Source organism: Cynocephalus volans, chromosome 8, assembly GCF_027409185.1.
Source record: "Cynocephalus volans isolate mCynVol1 chromosome 8, mCynVol1.pri, whole genome shotgun sequence".
Lineage (NCBI taxonomy): Eukaryota > Metazoa > Chordata > Mammalia > Dermoptera > Cynocephalidae > Cynocephalus > Cynocephalus volans.
In genome coordinates this window covers 6,807,686-6,824,543 of record NC_084467.1, presented here as the reverse complement: position 1 = coordinate 6,824,543, position 16,858 = coordinate 6,807,686, and the positions used below count along the sequence as shown (strand labels likewise).

Genomic DNA, 16,858 nt, shown 5'->3' with positions numbered 1-16,858 from the left:
AGCTGGCAGGAAGACAGACGGAGGAGGACTCCTAATTCTCAAACCTGGAATTGGGCCAAGACGATGAAGATCAGCGTCTCCTCCCCTTAATTCTTTCACCAGCCCTATGAGACTTTCAGTAACCACACGTGGTCGGGGGTTCAGATCTCGGTTCAGATCTCACCTAGTGCCCCAGACAACGTGCAGTGGTGATGGCTGAGTGTGACTCAGGGAAGACCATCAGTCCATGAATTTGATGCGATTCAGTGTGTGGGGTTTCCCTGAGATCTATCTGTAAGTGTGTCGGTAAACAGACTCACTTCTGCTTTGGTTGAAATAAAATTCAACAGAGTCTAGAGTTGAATTGGGAACCTTCATTGCTATCCACAATCGGTCACATCCAAACAAAGAAAAAGGTTCCTGATTTTTGAAAAGCTATTTCACCTCTGTACGTGTTTGCTCACGCATGATTTGTGCCCTGAAGCAAGTCTAACAATCACCCATTTCTCCTTTCCGCTTCAGTGCGGGGATGTGCAAAGGCTACCAGGGGTTACTTACCTGGCTTGAGGGAAAAGAGTCGAGAGGGAGCAATTCTGATTTACAATAAATTATAAAATGAAACCTGCTGGGGGTAAATGCAAGGTGAGCTCCCAGCTCATGTCAGAGGTAACACAGTCAAGGGAAGAGGAGCTGCTCATGGCTCAACCTGAAAAAGTGCAGCGGGAGATAGCTGAAGCTCATTATGGGCTGTATTTGCACTACATAAACTTGGAAGCCAATTTCACCGAAAATGCCGAGAAACAAGCTTCACTCTGTTACAAGGCTTGCTGAAGCACCCTAGTTCTGCTTAAGGCATTTTAGGGGAAAATAATTGACGTGTTCTAAAGCTTGAGTACTTCTGGTGAATTATGAAGGCTGGTTACCAGCCATATGTTCAAAGAACTTGAATTATTTTTTTTAATTATAAAAATTATCCATGCTTGATATGAAAAGAAAAAAATCGAACAGAATAGAGCCGGCTGAAGTCAAAAGTCAGTCTCTGTTCCCTCCTCACTTTCCATGCCACTCCTAGGGGGCTCAGTGTAAACAGTTTCTTGGATGATATGCTTCTAGACATTTTTGAAGCATATAAAAATTTGTCCTTCTTAAAATATAAATAGAGGACTGGGTGGTTAGCCCAGGTGGTTAGCAAGGAGTGCTGATAACACAACGGTCCAAGGTTCCATCCCTGTACTGACCAGCTGCCAAAGAAAAAAGAAAAAATATGATTAGCATTACACTTTACATAATTGTTCTGTGGCTTGCTTTTGTCATTTAACCCTGAATCATGGTTTTCATTCCTTATCAATTCATATTCCTTTTGAAAGCTATAAGGTATTGTATGTTTGTACCATAATTTATTTAAACATTCTTTGATGGATATTTGGGTTTTTCCAGTTTTCACAATTATAAAAAATGTTGGAAGCCTTTTTTATACATCTTTGTATAATCATGCAAGATTATTGTAGGATTGCCTTCCAGAAGCAGAATTGCTGGGTCAAAGTGTAGAGATATTTAACATTTTGATACATGGTACCAAATCGTATTCTAAAAAATGGAATGATTACATTCTTACCAACAGTGTATCGGACTGCCTGTTTTCCCACACCTTTATCAATACTGGATACTATGAAGTAAAAAAAAAAATTCTTAATCTGAGAGATGATTTTGACATGCATTTCTTTTATTATGATTGCATCATATGTTTATTGAACACATTTTTTTTCTGTGAATTTTTGTCCATATATTTTGTTCCCTTTTCTATTGAGTTTTTTCTTACAGATTTGTAAGAGCTTTTTATATTAAGGAATTTAGCCCTTGCTTATAGGTGTTGAAAATATTTTCCCCCAGTATGCTTGTTTCTTGGATTGCCATGGTGTATTTATGCCTCATAGAGACGTAAAATATTCATGCAGTAAAGTTTATTGGTGTTTTTCCTTTATGGCTTCTGGGTTTCCTGTCATGCTTAGAAAGAGCTTCCTCAATCCATGATTTGAAAAAGTTTCAGTATTCCTGCAATACATTTATTCTTTCATTTAAAAAAAATCATAAAATACCTGGCATTCTACAAAAGAATATGTATAATATGTATGTAGGTTATACAGGGCAATAATAAAATAAACACTAGTAAACTCAACTTAAGAAATAGTGGTTTAGTGGTTTTATTTCTTACATTTAAAAAATATACACCTGTAATTTTGGGAGGGGGTGTATTTAGAAGTAATATGAATCTAGTTTTTGTGTGTGTCTGTCTTGCTTTTGTTTTCACATAGAGCTATCCTGTCACTCCAACTTCATTTATTACAAATCCTACTTTCCCCGTCTTCTTTTTTTTAAACAATGATATTACATTTCTAATGTGACCTCTATGTACAAAAAAACAAACAAAAACTTCTTGCCTGTAGTAAAATACATAAAATAACTAACAAAAAATCCTTGATGTTTTCAGATTCAATAACCAAAGTAATCCCCATTTTCTAAAGCTTGCTGAAAAGAGAATAAGAAAACTTTTCCTAATTTCACAATTGGAAAGAAATCCCACTAGATATTTGACCTCTTTAACCTTCAGCAAGTTATTTAACTTCCCTAAGCCCCAGTTCCTTGAACTTTAAAATGGAGATAATAATACACTTCATGGGCTGTTGTCAGGACTATGTGGGCTAAAGAACGTAGCACTGAGCATGGTGCTAGCGACATAATAAGCTTTCAATCAATGGTTTAATAGTTGTTATTACGAAGGTTATTGGGACTACATTATTAGCTTCTCAGATCCTTGGAAGAAAGTGTGTACTCTGTCTTTATGGCTGGACCACAATTCTTGCATGGGATTGTTACAGTTAAATAGGTCTATTTTGCTAATTTTATGGTCTGATACCATAATATTATGCTTTGTAATTCTGTGGAATTTGGAGACTTCAAAATCTCCATTTTTATAAATAAAATGAAAACAATGCCAATCCCCAATACTACAGTAAATGTTTCCTAATTTGAGAGCCTCTCTCTTAGCTGCTTGAATGGCACCCCGGGATCCACAGGCATCATCTTGGAATGGTTGTTCATTGCCCAGCACAGAGCTGAAACTTCATTAGAAACAGTGCTCCTGTGAATGTAGATTTTGATGGAAACTAAAGCCATGTAATGAATACACTTTATCCCTCACATTTCCAAACTGATGTCAAAAAGTTCTATCCAAACCTAGAATGTTGAAAGCAGTTTACTGAACTTACGATGCTGTCAAATTCAGTTCTCATATTATCGCATATATAAGGAGGAATTAACTAGTTTCCTCATTTCATAGCTGAAGGAACTGCAGTAAAGAGGATTTTTCTTGCTGAAAGTTACTCAGAAACGTAATGGGAAGGACCCATATATTTCCAGATCTCTTGGGTCACAGTCCAATAATATCTGCTAGTCCAAATTATTCTCAAAAGAAACCATTGGATGTGGAAATTATAATATGAATAGATATTCCAAAGAGAAAACTACCACTTAGAAATAGATGAGTGAATATCCCTTAATTATTCTATTATATACAGATCTTAACTCCTTCGGGAAGAGTGTATGGTATAAGGACAGCAATAAGCATTTACAGAATATTAACAAACCGACAATAGGTTGATGATTCACCCTGGATTCATGCCAGAGTCTGTGAAAGAACTCAATAAACATAATAAATAGTTCAAAAACTGCTAATAATTAAAATTTCCAAACACCTCAATACTATTATAAATTATAATAAACAGAATATGAACATTTGGCCTGCCCCTACTCCCCTTAGAGCATCATAGGACCTTTGGGGGAAGTGGGACACAGCAAAGAAAAGTGATGTTTGCTTTTTCCTTTTTAAAGGTTTTTTTTCAAACTTATGGTACAGAGCTGTACACTGCTCTCTTCCTAAAATCCTCTTTGTACCTGTAGTTACAGTCTCTTTATTCCTTAATGAGGCTTTCTATCATTCTTTTCAAATAAGCATTGAGATTTGCCAATGTTTTGTCTTCCTTAATTCATCTTTTGTCATATACATTATTTGTTACATGTTATGAACTGCTCATCAGAATTTCGAGTCTTTAAGCGGATCTGCAGCCCCCCAGGGATATGAATACGCCTCTTAAATGACTGAGAAGGCAAATTATGACCCTGGTAATAACAAGAGCAACTGGACTCCCGCCAATCCTGCCCCTGGGACCTGCCCGCTCCGCGCCGCGGGTCCGGACCGGTCTGCTCTGCGGCCGCCCGCCGGCTGCAGCGGCCCCGGAGGGCGCAGGGGACGCAGGGGGAGCGGTCCCGGAGCACGGCCCGTGGCCGCGGAGACCCGGCCTCGCACAAACACGCGCCCCCGGCGGGGAGCCCAGCCAGCCGTCCCGAGCCACCGCCTGCAGCGCGCGCCCTCGAACCCCGGGCCGCGGCGTCGCCAGAGCTCGGCCTCCCTCCGCCTTCCCTGCTCATTTCATTAAAAAGAAAAAAAAAAAAAAAAAAAAAGAGGAAGAAGTCCCGCCTCCTCCGCCCGCCTTCCGCTTCCCATTGGCCCGGCCCCCTGAGGGTCACGTCGCGCTACGCCAATAGCGAGGTGCGATACTGCGAGGTGGGCCGGGCCCGAGCGGGGAGTGGGCGGCGGGTCCGTGCAGCAGCCCCGCCGCGGCTCCGCCACCATCGCGGAGGTGCCGCTGCTCCCCCAGACGCTCGCGAGCCGCCCGCCGCGCTCCGGATCCTCCTCTTCCTTTCGCTCGCCCCGCTGGGCTTCGGTCCCCGCCTCCTCCCTTCTTCTCTCACCCTCTCGCGGTCCCCACATTGTCTCTGCCTCATTTTCTCTCCTAGTTGAGGAAAAAAAAAAAAAATCACCATCATTCTCAGGGAGCCCCCTCGCCCTCCGAAAAACAAAACCAGACATGATCCCGGGCTCCCGCCTCTGAAGGATTTGCCCGACCGAGGAGGAGGGAGCCGAGGTCCAAGTGGCAGGAAAGGTCACGGCAGGGAAGCCCCCGCGGCCCCTCTCGGCCTGCGCCCCGCGGCCCGTCAGCCTCCCGCGGCCTCCCGCCCCGTCCCCCGCACTCTCCCAGTAGCTGGGCCGAGAACACCTCCCTGTTGATGGTGTAGCGCATCAGGGGAAGGTAAGTCTCCGACTGGCCTGCGCCGCGTCCTGGGCTTTCTCTTTCGGCCCCTCATCCCGGGGACGGGCTGCTAAGTGGGTAGGGAGGGTGGCCGCGAAAGCAGCCACTCGCGGGGCTGAGCCAGAAAGAAAAGGCGGGTGTGGAAACCGCAGAAGTGAGGGGAGCCCGGCGAGGGCAGGGCAGGAGGGTGGCGGGGACGAAAGGGCCGGGGGTTTCTCTGGTCCTGTCCGGGCCAGGGGACTGTCCTATGTGCCTTCTGACCCTTGTTCTCTCTTGGCTCCTTATTCATGCTTCTTGTACTTGTCTGAGGTTAAACTCTTTCATGTGACAAAATTATTGGCGGAACAGTGGGAAGGAAGGAAAGTCATGGACTGAAACTGTAAATTTCTTGGATGTCTGTGGATTTGGGGGTCTTCCGAGCGGACTTCTGTTGAAGTATCATTTTCACATTGGTGGAAGGTTCCCTCTTTGTGTTCTAAGTCTCTAGTCTCTGCTGTATGTGATTACAAAATTACGAAACCAGAAATCACTTGCAGCAAAATAGAATTCTCACTATCATGTTTTAGTTCTGTTCTCTGAAGCAGGGTGGCTTCTATTTATCATTATTTTTTAAGGTTATGGAAAGAAGGAGTTTTACGCAGACTGGGGTGTGTGTGTTCGGAGGAGGGGAAAGTATTGCAGGTTTCCTTTGAAACTGGTTGCTTGAGAAGTTGTTGAAAGGAAAACAAAATGATTCATTGTTGAATTGTCATTTTCCTCTGTCTCTTTTCCAAGATTTGCTTACAATTTTTCTGGATCGCAGACTTCAAACATTGATTTAAGCAAAATGTGTCCTGAGAAAGTGGGTGCTTTAAATGTTTCAGTATGTGTTGCTATTTTAAGGTACATTTAGAAAGTAGTTTTGTATGAATCCTGAAATAGCTTTCTTCAAAGCAATTTTTTAAACACTAGATAGATAACTAGTAAAAGGGTGAACTTGGTGAATTACAAAACAGACATTTTAATGTATCCTATGTTTAGTTTTGAAATAGTTTTGATAATTGCTTTCCCTTTAAAGAGAGACCTTTTTGTCTGGTGTACACTGGTCTCTTTAGTCTCAGTCTGTTGGGGGAGGGGAGAGAGGCTGGATCTATACAATAATAAAATCATCTTTGGGTAGATATTTCCTTCCATGGATTTGCTTGCTGAGTTAATTCCAGTGTAAATTATAAACCAGTTTTGGTTTTGATGGCCTAGGCTGGGTAGAAAGCTGGCTTCCAGCTCTCCCTGTTGTTGTTAAGGTCGAAGGGAAAAGAGGCAGAGGCAGACACACACACACACAGAGACACACACACACACACACACAATACCAGGCTGAGGGCTCATTGTTCTTCCATACACACATTCATTCTCTCTCTCCCATATTTGGGACTACGTTTGCACAGGCAGACACAGCTCTTTTTGGGAGACAGGAAGGGGAAAGGGAGGGTGCTTTTCTTTTTCAGCTTTCTTTCACCCATCTCTTGTCTGGCCTTTTTTGCAACCTTGCTAGGTAGAGTACATCGGAAACTAAAGGACACTCAAAAACATGTTCAGAGACTACTCTTCTCTATCTCCCTTTCCTCCCTTTTCAGCCCTGATTTCTGCTGCTCTTTCTTCTTTTGTATATGTAAAGATAAAAATCCCTCTTTATATGTTGTGGCCTTGTATTCAGCTCTCAGTGCTTTCATATTTCTCATTGCCCCTGATTTTGTTGGGGACAGTGATTTGTTCACTTGACTCTTTTTGTAGTGAATGTGACCAGGGTCATTTTTTCTAAGTAGAAATAGATGGTCTCAGTTAAGATTATAAAGATTGTATTTGAGGTTAATATTTAGCAAAAGTGTGTGTGTGTGTGTGTGTGTGTGTGTGTGTGTGTGTGTGTGTGTGTGTCTGATGGTTTGTGGTCAGATTTGCTGGCTATTGAGTTGTCAGTGTTGTTTTTGTAAATAGGGGTTATAAGAAAAGATCTGGTTTTCTGTTTTGGGGGCTACTGTAGAGGCTTCTTTGAACACTGGACAGGAAATAGGCTGAGAGTCCACCTGGGGTAAACCCAGCTCATGTCCAAGGATTGAGGTTGGTGTGAATACATGTGTGTTGCAGAATAGCACCTTCTACTGGTTAATTGCTTTGAAGGATCCAAATGAAGAGGATGGGGGAGGGGAATAACGGCTGAGGCTTAATGATTTTCTTTTAAACGCAGTTGTAGTGCCTTTCTGCAAATGCCACTTCCCCGAGTTGCTAATACAGATGCTCTTTGACAGGCACGGTTGCATCAAGGCTTTATTGTGTTATTGGCTGTGTCTTGACATTAATTTGTTTTGTTATCAGAAGTATTTACACATTGTGACTTCCAAAGACTCCTTTGAATTGATGCTCTTCCATCTTTTATAAGAAATATAGTTTATATTGAAATAGTAAACAAAATAAGGGTTTATTTGCATTCCAGGTGTTGGAAACTGTACATACACTAGCAGTCTTTAAAAGAAGTTTTCAGTATCATTAATAAAAAGTCAAATAAACCTACCCCGTAGAAAGTAAAACCCTAGACTGGACAGAAAGATTTTTCTCAGAGATTTAACCTGGTTAGAGAAGGAGTTGGGATGGGGAAATCTCACTAAAATCCGCTATTTTGCAGTAGTGTTGTTTTCAATAATCATGTAAACATAAATAAAATTAAGTCTGATAGGGTGGCTTATTGTGTGGATTAGATTAAATAAATAAAATTGGAGGACTGAGAAAATGTGAAATGAGTGTGTACACAATAAACATAGAAGAAGGCCAAATTCCTGCTCAAGCCTTCTAAACCAAGGTGCAGTTTCAGAGATAATCTGCTTGATAAATGCCTCAAAGGATTTTTATCATCACACATCCTAACCCATCTCAATTGTTTAAATGAAATGAACTGTTACATTTGCGGTGGTAAGTCCCCCTTGGTGTGTAGGATAAACATCTTCTGTTCCAGACTGGCTGCTCCTAGGAATGTGATTTCTGATTCAGTTTGCATTCAAAACTTGAAGCATAATCTCTATAAAGTTTTACAATGAAATGTGAACAGATCAAATGTATTATTTCTTCAGTGGGAATAGAGTCAGGTAATTTCAATTCAGTATCTTCTCTGCCAGTGTTTTGTTGCAAGGAAACTAGAGTAACTGAGAACCAGTTCACAACAAATAGGTAATCCAAATCAAGAAATAAAATGTACCAGTTACTTTTTCAACTTTGACTTATTAGTCAGTAAAAAACATTTTTAAAAATGGAGCAGTAATCGCTGTCAGGTCCTACAGTAATTATATGTAATATTGAACAGATATTGAACAAAAATTTGCCAGGTGCTGTGAAAACACACAAGAATATGATCTGTGCCCTTCTAAAAACCTGCGTATGTTGAACATTATTTTGGATTTAGTAAGCACCCATTACTCTAAAATTCATTTTGAATCTTTAACATCTTGTTCAAATCTCAGTAATCAGAACAATATTTAATAGTAAAATAAGTTGTATATACCAAGTTCAAGTTCTTTTGGGAATAGTGTGCTTTCCTACTAATTGCTTTTGGCAGCTACTTTTGGAGTTGATTTAAAGGTTAAGATAGCAGAAAATTCAGATGCTTAAGTGAGTCATTAGTGTAGCCTAGCTGTGAACTTCATTAGACACACACATCCTGAAACAATACACTATTGTCTTACAGAATCAGTTTCTGATAATGCTATGCTCTAGTTGATCATAGGTTTTTTTTTTTTTAAAAACAACCTGGGATTCCTCTTGAATCGTATTTAAGTGATTGTTAATTATTATTATTGTAATAATTTTTGCAAAGTTGAAGATTTTCTTGCCCTATTTAAGTATAATTTTGGTGACCCTGTTGGCTTGTGTTTTGTTTCTTGTCTAACAGAGTAATAGTGTTTTTTTAAACAATGTGGAGAAATGAGCATTTAAATATGTTAGAAAATTGTTAAGATTGCTTAAGCTATTTTAATGAACATTTGACCACAAATAACTCAAGCATGCCCAAATACTAAATATATTTTTGGTTCAAGTTTTGGTTGGAATTGTGATTTGTATCAGTAACTTGTTGGTGTTGCCAGGTAATGTAAGATGTATGTTAGGTAACTAGGTCAGATAGTACTGTTAATATAAGAGGTTTTTAGTAAAGTGACCTGTTTGTGCCAGTGTAAAATTATTTTTAATTGGTAAAATTTACCAGTATATCAGCAACCATAGCAATATTTTTAACTGAAAGCTTTCCTTATATGGTTATGTTACAAAATGATATGATCTCTAATTGATAGACTGCTTGGTATTTGGGGAATCCTCTTAGCCTATTTGTCTTGGGGTTTTGCATCAGAAGTTGAAGCCCTGGGTCATTCCCTAATTTTAAACTAGTTATACATGTGACTTTTAAGGGCTTTGGTTAGGCTGTTTTGGTTGCAAGGAACAGTAAGTCTTCCAAGTCATGTCAAGTATAGGGAAAAAGTGGAACAGAAATTTGAGCCTTAAGAGTCAGGCCTCACAGAAGAACAAGAACCCCAGGTTCAGCGGTGCCTCAGGGTTACTGGAATACTCTTAGGGATGTAGAACCCACTCAACTTTAATGACCAGATACCTTTTTGCCTCCTCAGCATGAAGAGTTTGTTGAGCTGTACCTTAGTGCCAGGGCTCTGTGTGGTTGTCCAGGCTGTGTATAGAAATAAAGACGCCACTTTAAAGGGGACAGTGTTTACATTGTTGGCCTGGACTAACCTGAAAGAGAGCTTGTGATCAAGCATGGCCATGCAGCATCTCTAGACGGAGTCCTGAAGCAGCAGGGGAGAGCTCCTCCTACAAAAACCCATTCCAGCACACACAGCCACACACACACTCAGCAGAGCATGTGCGCGCACATTCAGTGGTACCTATAGTTTCCCCCAGGCTCCCAGAGGTAATGCTTCTTGAACCTTCTGAGGTTGGGAGCGGAGGAGTGCAGTGGTAGGGGCACTCAACTTGTGTGGGGTGAACATAGTTCAGGGGGAGTATGAGCAGGTGAGAATGTGGGCATGCGTCTGCATGTATGAACTGCCTGGGAATGCCCTGGAAACCTCCTTCCCTGGCAGAAAGAACCTGGTTATGTCGGAAAAGTGTAGCCACACAAGAACCTTTGCTTAGTTGCTAATGGGACCTGAAAGCTCTGGCAACTGACTTAAATAGACGTTTGATGTATGAAGACATCATTCAGGTAAATTTAAACTGGTGCTCCTTATTAAACCCAGAGCCAGCATTCCCCCTGCACCCTCACACTTCTCTCCCTGCCAATCCCTCCTTTCTGTGACCACCAAATGTGTCACAGGATGTGGTTTCTATCACTGAATGTGACCAAAGGCTTATCAGTCTGTGATCCTGATCTCTCTGGCAGGGTCACTACATAAGGTTGTTCTGGTTAGGCAATGACATGCTAATTTAATTTTTTTACGTAAGGAAGGTGTTCCTTTCCTGCACTAGGCTTACCTAATTCTGTACTAACTCAGCTGTTTTATCTGTAGTTTCTTTGTGTCTGTATGCCTCTGCTTCCACTACTAAGGACTCTTTATATCTTCAATTAAAATTTTCCATGAGAGAAGATCTGATAGGTCATTAGTTATCAACACTGTTAGTTAAGGGTTTGGGGTCAGACCACCTTGTAAGCTACCCACCAGCCTTCCAAAAGGGCTGCCCTTGGGCTGGATGCTCACCCCTTACTGCCAGCTTGCATGGAGGTGACACAACTGGAGCTGAGGGAGTGGGAGGCATTCTAAGCCATGTGGCCAGTTTGTTTTCTTGTGTTATATCCTATCATGTTTTCCCCATGTTTATTTTCCCTGACATCTAGTATGGCTGTTGTTACTTTTGATAGCTTATTCTATTAATTAGTTTATTTTGCTTTAAGAAACTACAAGTCATACGTGGTAGTCAGTTATGATCCCTTTTTAAAATGAGATTTTATTGCATCTGTCTTATTCTCCTTTTATTTTCTGTGAATCTACCCATCTACCTGTCTACCTACCTGCCTACCCAAGTCAGTGTTTCCCTGATATGCTGCAAGTATTTTAAGTGTTCCAGGGTCAGATTTTATAATGCCTCAAAAAATGTCTTAATACTATAAAATGTTTTGTTGTTGTTTGTTTTTTTGTTTTCTCCCCTTAACCCAGAGAATATCTGTGACCTCATGGGATACTAACATTCTGTAGAACAGTTCAAGAAACATGTATAAAATTAATCTTTTCTTAACCAAATGGCTTGTTCTTTTGCTCATTAATAAAGAAGTAGTTTTGAGTGTTATTGTCACAGTGCTTTGTTTCTCTGTACTGTTTTTCTTCAGCAACTTTTGCATTCCAGTACTTCTAAGGGTTCAGAATGACTGCCTTTTCTACCTTATACATATGTCATTCTGGAGTTATTTTTGATTGTTGCATCCTTTATCCCGTATACCATTTCTCAATCAGATCACTCAAGTCAATGTTTTTCTTTTTTACCCCATTCCAGTAGCTATGCCCATATTCAAGGTTTAGTCACTTCATTTTTGGACAACTGCAGTCAATTGTATAAACACTGGCAAGAGTCTTTTAACAAATAATAAACAAAGACAAGTACTTAACTCTGCATTTCATTGGGTTGAGCCTTGCAGGTATGTAAAGATGAAGAGAACAGTGTTCTAGAAATTGCTCACTGTACTGGCCTTTGGTATACACATAACTGGTAGAAGATGAAGTGTTTTAGAGACACAAAATACCATAGAGTTGTATTAGTTATTTATTGCTGTGTAACAAATTACTTCAAAATGTAGGAACTTAACATAGTAAACATCTATTATCCCACAGTTTCTGTGGGTCAGTTGTTTGGGAGTGTCTTAGCTGTGTGCTTCTGGCTCAGGTTTCTCTCTTGAGGTTGTAGTCAAGATGTTAGCTGGGGCTGCAGTCATCTGAAGGCTTGCCTGGGGCTGGAGGGTTTGCTTCCACCAGTATGGCTCACTCACATTCCTGTGGACAGGAAGCTTCAGTTGTTTGCCACATGGACCTCTCCATAGAATTACTTGAGTGACCTCATGACATGACATTTGGCTTCCCTCAGAACAAGTGATCAGGGGAGAGAGAAAGCAAGGAGGAAGCCTCAATGCTTTTTATGACCTAGTCTTGGAAGTCACATACCATCCCCTGTATCATATTCTTTTAGTTAGAATCAAGTCACTAAGTCCAGCCCATACTCAAAGGGAGAGAACTAAGCTCCACCTGTTGAATGAAGGAGTATCAAAGAATTAAGAATTTGTGGATTTATTTTAAAACTACCACAGGGGCTCAAAGGAGAGATTAATGGTAGATTAAAAAAATGTTTTCCCCTTGATTAGTTGTCTTCAAGCAATGCTTTTCTTTGACAGGAGGGTAGTTGCTGGTGCTTAGAGGAGAGTGACATTACCAGAACCTCACATTATTCACTTTCTCCCTTTACCCTTGTTAAGCTGTCATTTATCTCTTACCTTCTTCCTGTTCTTACATCAGATCTGATTTATTGCGTTTAAAACTGTGTTTAGAGCATACTGCTTAAAGTTTTTTGGTTTGGTTACTCTTGTATCCTACCAGTTAAGTACCTTTTCTTCAGTTCTTTAACCTTCCTGCTCATTTGATTATTTTATATCTTGTGTTAATGTTTATTGCTTGCACTTATATTTTGGTGCTAATCGTGTTCTTTCTTTTATATTGTAAACCCCTTGAAGACAGAAAGTTTTCCTTTAATTTTAACTTCCTTTTTCCTTTAACACCAGTATGTATGCTCACACTTGGAATTATATGTATTCTGAAAAACACGTTACATTGAATCTAAGGTGCTATCATTTGTAAGATGCATCATTATTTTATGTGCCAGTAAGAATGAAAAAAATGATGTCAATTAAACTGTGTAAGACCTGTCCCAGTTCCAGTGGTGTACAAATGTAAAACATTGTGCTTCTTAGAATTATTGAAATATGGTCCATCTATTTAGGCTGTGTTTCTTTTCACAACTGTATATTTCCTGGAAAGCATGTCTGAAGATAGATCTTAAAGCAGCAGTGTTATATATAGGTTGTGTTCCTGCCTAAAGATTCAGTATGAAAAATCTTAGCTATGGCCAAGAGTATAGTAAAAACAGGTGTGACTATAAACTTGTGGTCATTATGGTTAAATCATGTTCTAGTTCCCATCGAGTAGGTATAATTATTATGTATTTTGATTTATTGTATGTTTTACATATATGATATACAAAAATACTTACCACCCTACTGCATCACCATTTTGATCTAAAATGTGCTAACTTTATTTTAAATATTGGTGTTCCTCATGATTCTCTCCATTAAGTTCTTCCTCAGCACCGTCTTCCTTTAACATCTATTTACTTGCAGCCTTCAACTTTATATATAAATACAGCTCTGATCTCTGTCTTGAGATCCAGATCCATATTGCCCTCTGCCTCCTTGGGTATCTTTTGGGCAATAAGCTTCAAAACTTACCAAACTATATTTGTCTACTCTTAGTCGTTATACTATTGTAAAAAAGTAAAGATTTCTAGACTCAATCCATAGTCTGCTGCTTATTAACTTTCACTGCAGGCAAGTTATTTACTTTTCTGTGTCTCAGTTTCCTCTTCTGTAAAATGAGGGTAATAATAGTACTTCTCTCAGAGCTTTGCTGTGAGGACCAAAGTAGTTAATACATACAAAGTACTTAAAAAGTCCCTGGCAAATAGTAAGTGCTCAGTAAATATTAGCCTATTTTTATTATTACCATTGTTTTTGTTACATGCAACACTCAACAACCAGATTTGTAAGAGCAATGGGGTCAACTCTATAGGGTTTGAATAAATTCTAAGATACTAATTCTAAAATTTTTGCTATTCCTTGATTATAAGAAATGCTACAAAACAGTAGCATACTGAGTGAATGGTACAGACCATAGAGTAATAGTGGAATTTGTGGTGTTAATAAATAGTCAGAATGTTATGACTTAGCTATTCTGCTTACTTTTGTTGTTCCTGAAGGAGATTTATATAAGTAGAACAGTGGCAAGTGGGAAATTCAAAGTACTGCTTTATTATTAATTGAGCTTTTGGCCAAAATACCAATGTAGAGCTCTCTGCTAATTGAGTTGGAGCATATTGCCTAAGCTCAAGGCCTAGGCAAGGGTTCTTTCTTCTTCCTAAATCCTACTATCTTTCTACTATCAGGCTGGCTGCTTTACAGAAGACCCAAACATTAGTCTTTTAGAGCATGTGTGAGAGAAACAAGCAAGAGCAAGATAGCAAACTCTCATACATTAAAAGTGTAACTTTTAATCTGCATTTAATTTTCATACTTGTAAACAGGGTCCAATCAGTGTTTTGGACTCTGACCCAGTCAGATTAGTGTTCCCTCCTCTTGGAGAGGTTCAAGAAGGCAGGGACGGAGGGAGAGATAAGGCATCTTGTTGGTCTGGCTTCAGCTCTCTAGTGAGGTTGGTTTAATGGCCTGTGAGAAATAACTAAAAACATTTGGTCATCTGTCTAGCAGCCTAACATTCTGACTTTTTTCAGGACAGTTTCTGGGATCTGGGTGGGGAGCAGAACTGCAAAGTATTTTTCAAATTTAACGATAAGGTTACCCTGTGAGATACAGTTAAGGAAAAATGTCATGTGATAGATAAAATTTGCCATTTGGAAAAGTGGCTCACCATCAGTGATAGCTGCTGTGGCATTTTGGTAATATGCTGATTCTAATTTTGGTAACGGGAGTGTAATCTTTGAGGAATATGATTATGTATGATTGTGTTAGCAGGGAAAAGCTGAAGCCTAATCATATTAAACTCAGTCTGAAACAAGAATATGACGAATGGGGCTGATTAACGTGGAGGTTAGAAAAGAGGTCTGCAGAGTTTCACTCAGCCTCTGTAGTCTCAGGTGCACTGCTGGCTCAAAAACTCCTGGAGGAAAAGGCACATCCACTCTGTTCACTTCAATGTATCTCACATGTAAGGAATGCAGTAATTGTTCATTTGTTGAATGAATGAATAATATTGCATGGTATTATTGAGGTAGATGATAAAGGAGATTTGGCTTAATCTCTTGACCCCAAGGCATAGTCAGGAAGCTGTTTCTTGGACAATTTCCTGATGGTAACATTTTAATATCTCAAATATTATTTAGAAAAAAAAATTTAGAGCTTCTTAGTTATTTAAATAATCAAAAATGAGTTTTATTTTAATCCTAGTAAGTTTAAAATATGTATTAGAAATTGTTTAATGAGGTAGTACTTAATAAATATACACGTAATACTCTTTTTTTATAATTTTGCCTTGTATTAGGTAGGATTACATTCAGCGGTAAGTGGCAGAAATCCACAATAACAATGACTTAAAAGAGTTAGAAGTTTCTTTTCTTTCATGTAATTAATAGGGAGTCCAGAGCCAGTCTGGTACTTTCATGCTCATTAAGGGGCACAACTTTTTTTTTTTTTTTTTGGTCCTTTTTTGTGACAGTGCTCAGCCAGTGAGCGAACCGGCCATCCCTATATAGGATCCGAACCCACGGCGGGAGCGCTGCTGCGCTCCCAGCGCCGCACTCTCCCGAGTGTAAGGGGCACAACTTTTAACATATGGCTTTCTCCTTTTAATCAGATAGCTTCTTCATTCATCAGTTCTGTATTCTCACCAGAAGGAAAGAGGAAAGAGCAAAAGCTGGGCACATCCCCATCCTGTGAAGACATTTCCCAGAAGTTGTACACATCACTTATGCTATGTCCTTTTGATTATAACTGAATCATAAGGGCACTGATAGCTGCAAGGGAAGCTTGGGAATGTAGTCTTTAGTAGAGATGGGTATGAATGTAATCAAAAATCAGGGATTCTCTTACTTTGAAAGAAGGCAAGAATCAGTATTGCAGTATGTCTGGCAGTCTGTGCCATAAATCCCAATGGAAAATGAAGTATTAACATATTTGATAATTTGACCTTCAAATTGTTTATTAGAACAGTACTATAATAAATTCAGTATTCAGTATAGGATTTTCCCCAAAATTTGTCTTGATCTAATGATGGCTTCAGGTTTTAATTGATAGGTAAATTTTCTAACAGAATGAACTAACTGCCTTCTGATTTGAATATTCTGATCTTAATAGCATAATCTGCCCTGTATATTTTATTATTTTCATGTGATTCATTATTGTAGGAATAATTACTGAAATTTCCCAAGTTTTTGTACATTAAACATACTATTAAAGACCTCATAGAGACTTTTAACTCTTACCATTTATGAACTAAAAAAATGTGCAGACATCTTGTTGCTATTAATATATTGAAAAATAGCTTTATTAACACTTTATTAATGTTTATTAATATTCCTTAAAAAATCTAGCTTTACAAAACATCTACATGCTTCTTGAATATTTTATCTGGAATGGCTTAGCACCTTCATTTTCATAGCGTAGTGAGAATTTTAGGGTGTTTATGGAATCCTTAAGCAGCTTTGACACTACAAAATCTTTAATAACTTGGATTAATGTATGCCTGGAATACATATGCTGTAATTTTCCAGATAATGACTTTTCTTCACACAGTTCAGATAGCTTTATTTTTGTAAGTCACAGGAGAGTTTATCTTTCCATCTATTGATTGTCATATTTTATTTGCCCTAGCATACAAATAAACCGTGTGCAATTGTATAATTGTCATAAATAAATTTACTTTTAAATGCTGTTTATA

General features: G+C 39.2%; 1 protein-coding gene across 3 annotated transcripts in view; it reads left to right on the top strand.

Annotated features, from left to right (window-relative positions):
* The first annotated feature begins 4,705 nt into the window (after positions 1-4,705).
* The window catches only part of RERE (arginine-glutamic acid dipeptide repeats), a 397,225-nt gene continuing 385,072 nt past the window's right edge, over positions 4,706-16,858 (top strand). For 2 of the 3 annotated variants that reach the window (XM_063107115.1, XM_063107114.1), the window contains exon 1: positions 4,706-5,126. The gene's annotated coding sequence lies outside the window, so the exon portion shown is untranslated. The remainder of the gene's footprint in view (positions 5,127-16,858) is intronic. The other variant, XM_063107116.1, reaches the window with a different exon arrangement.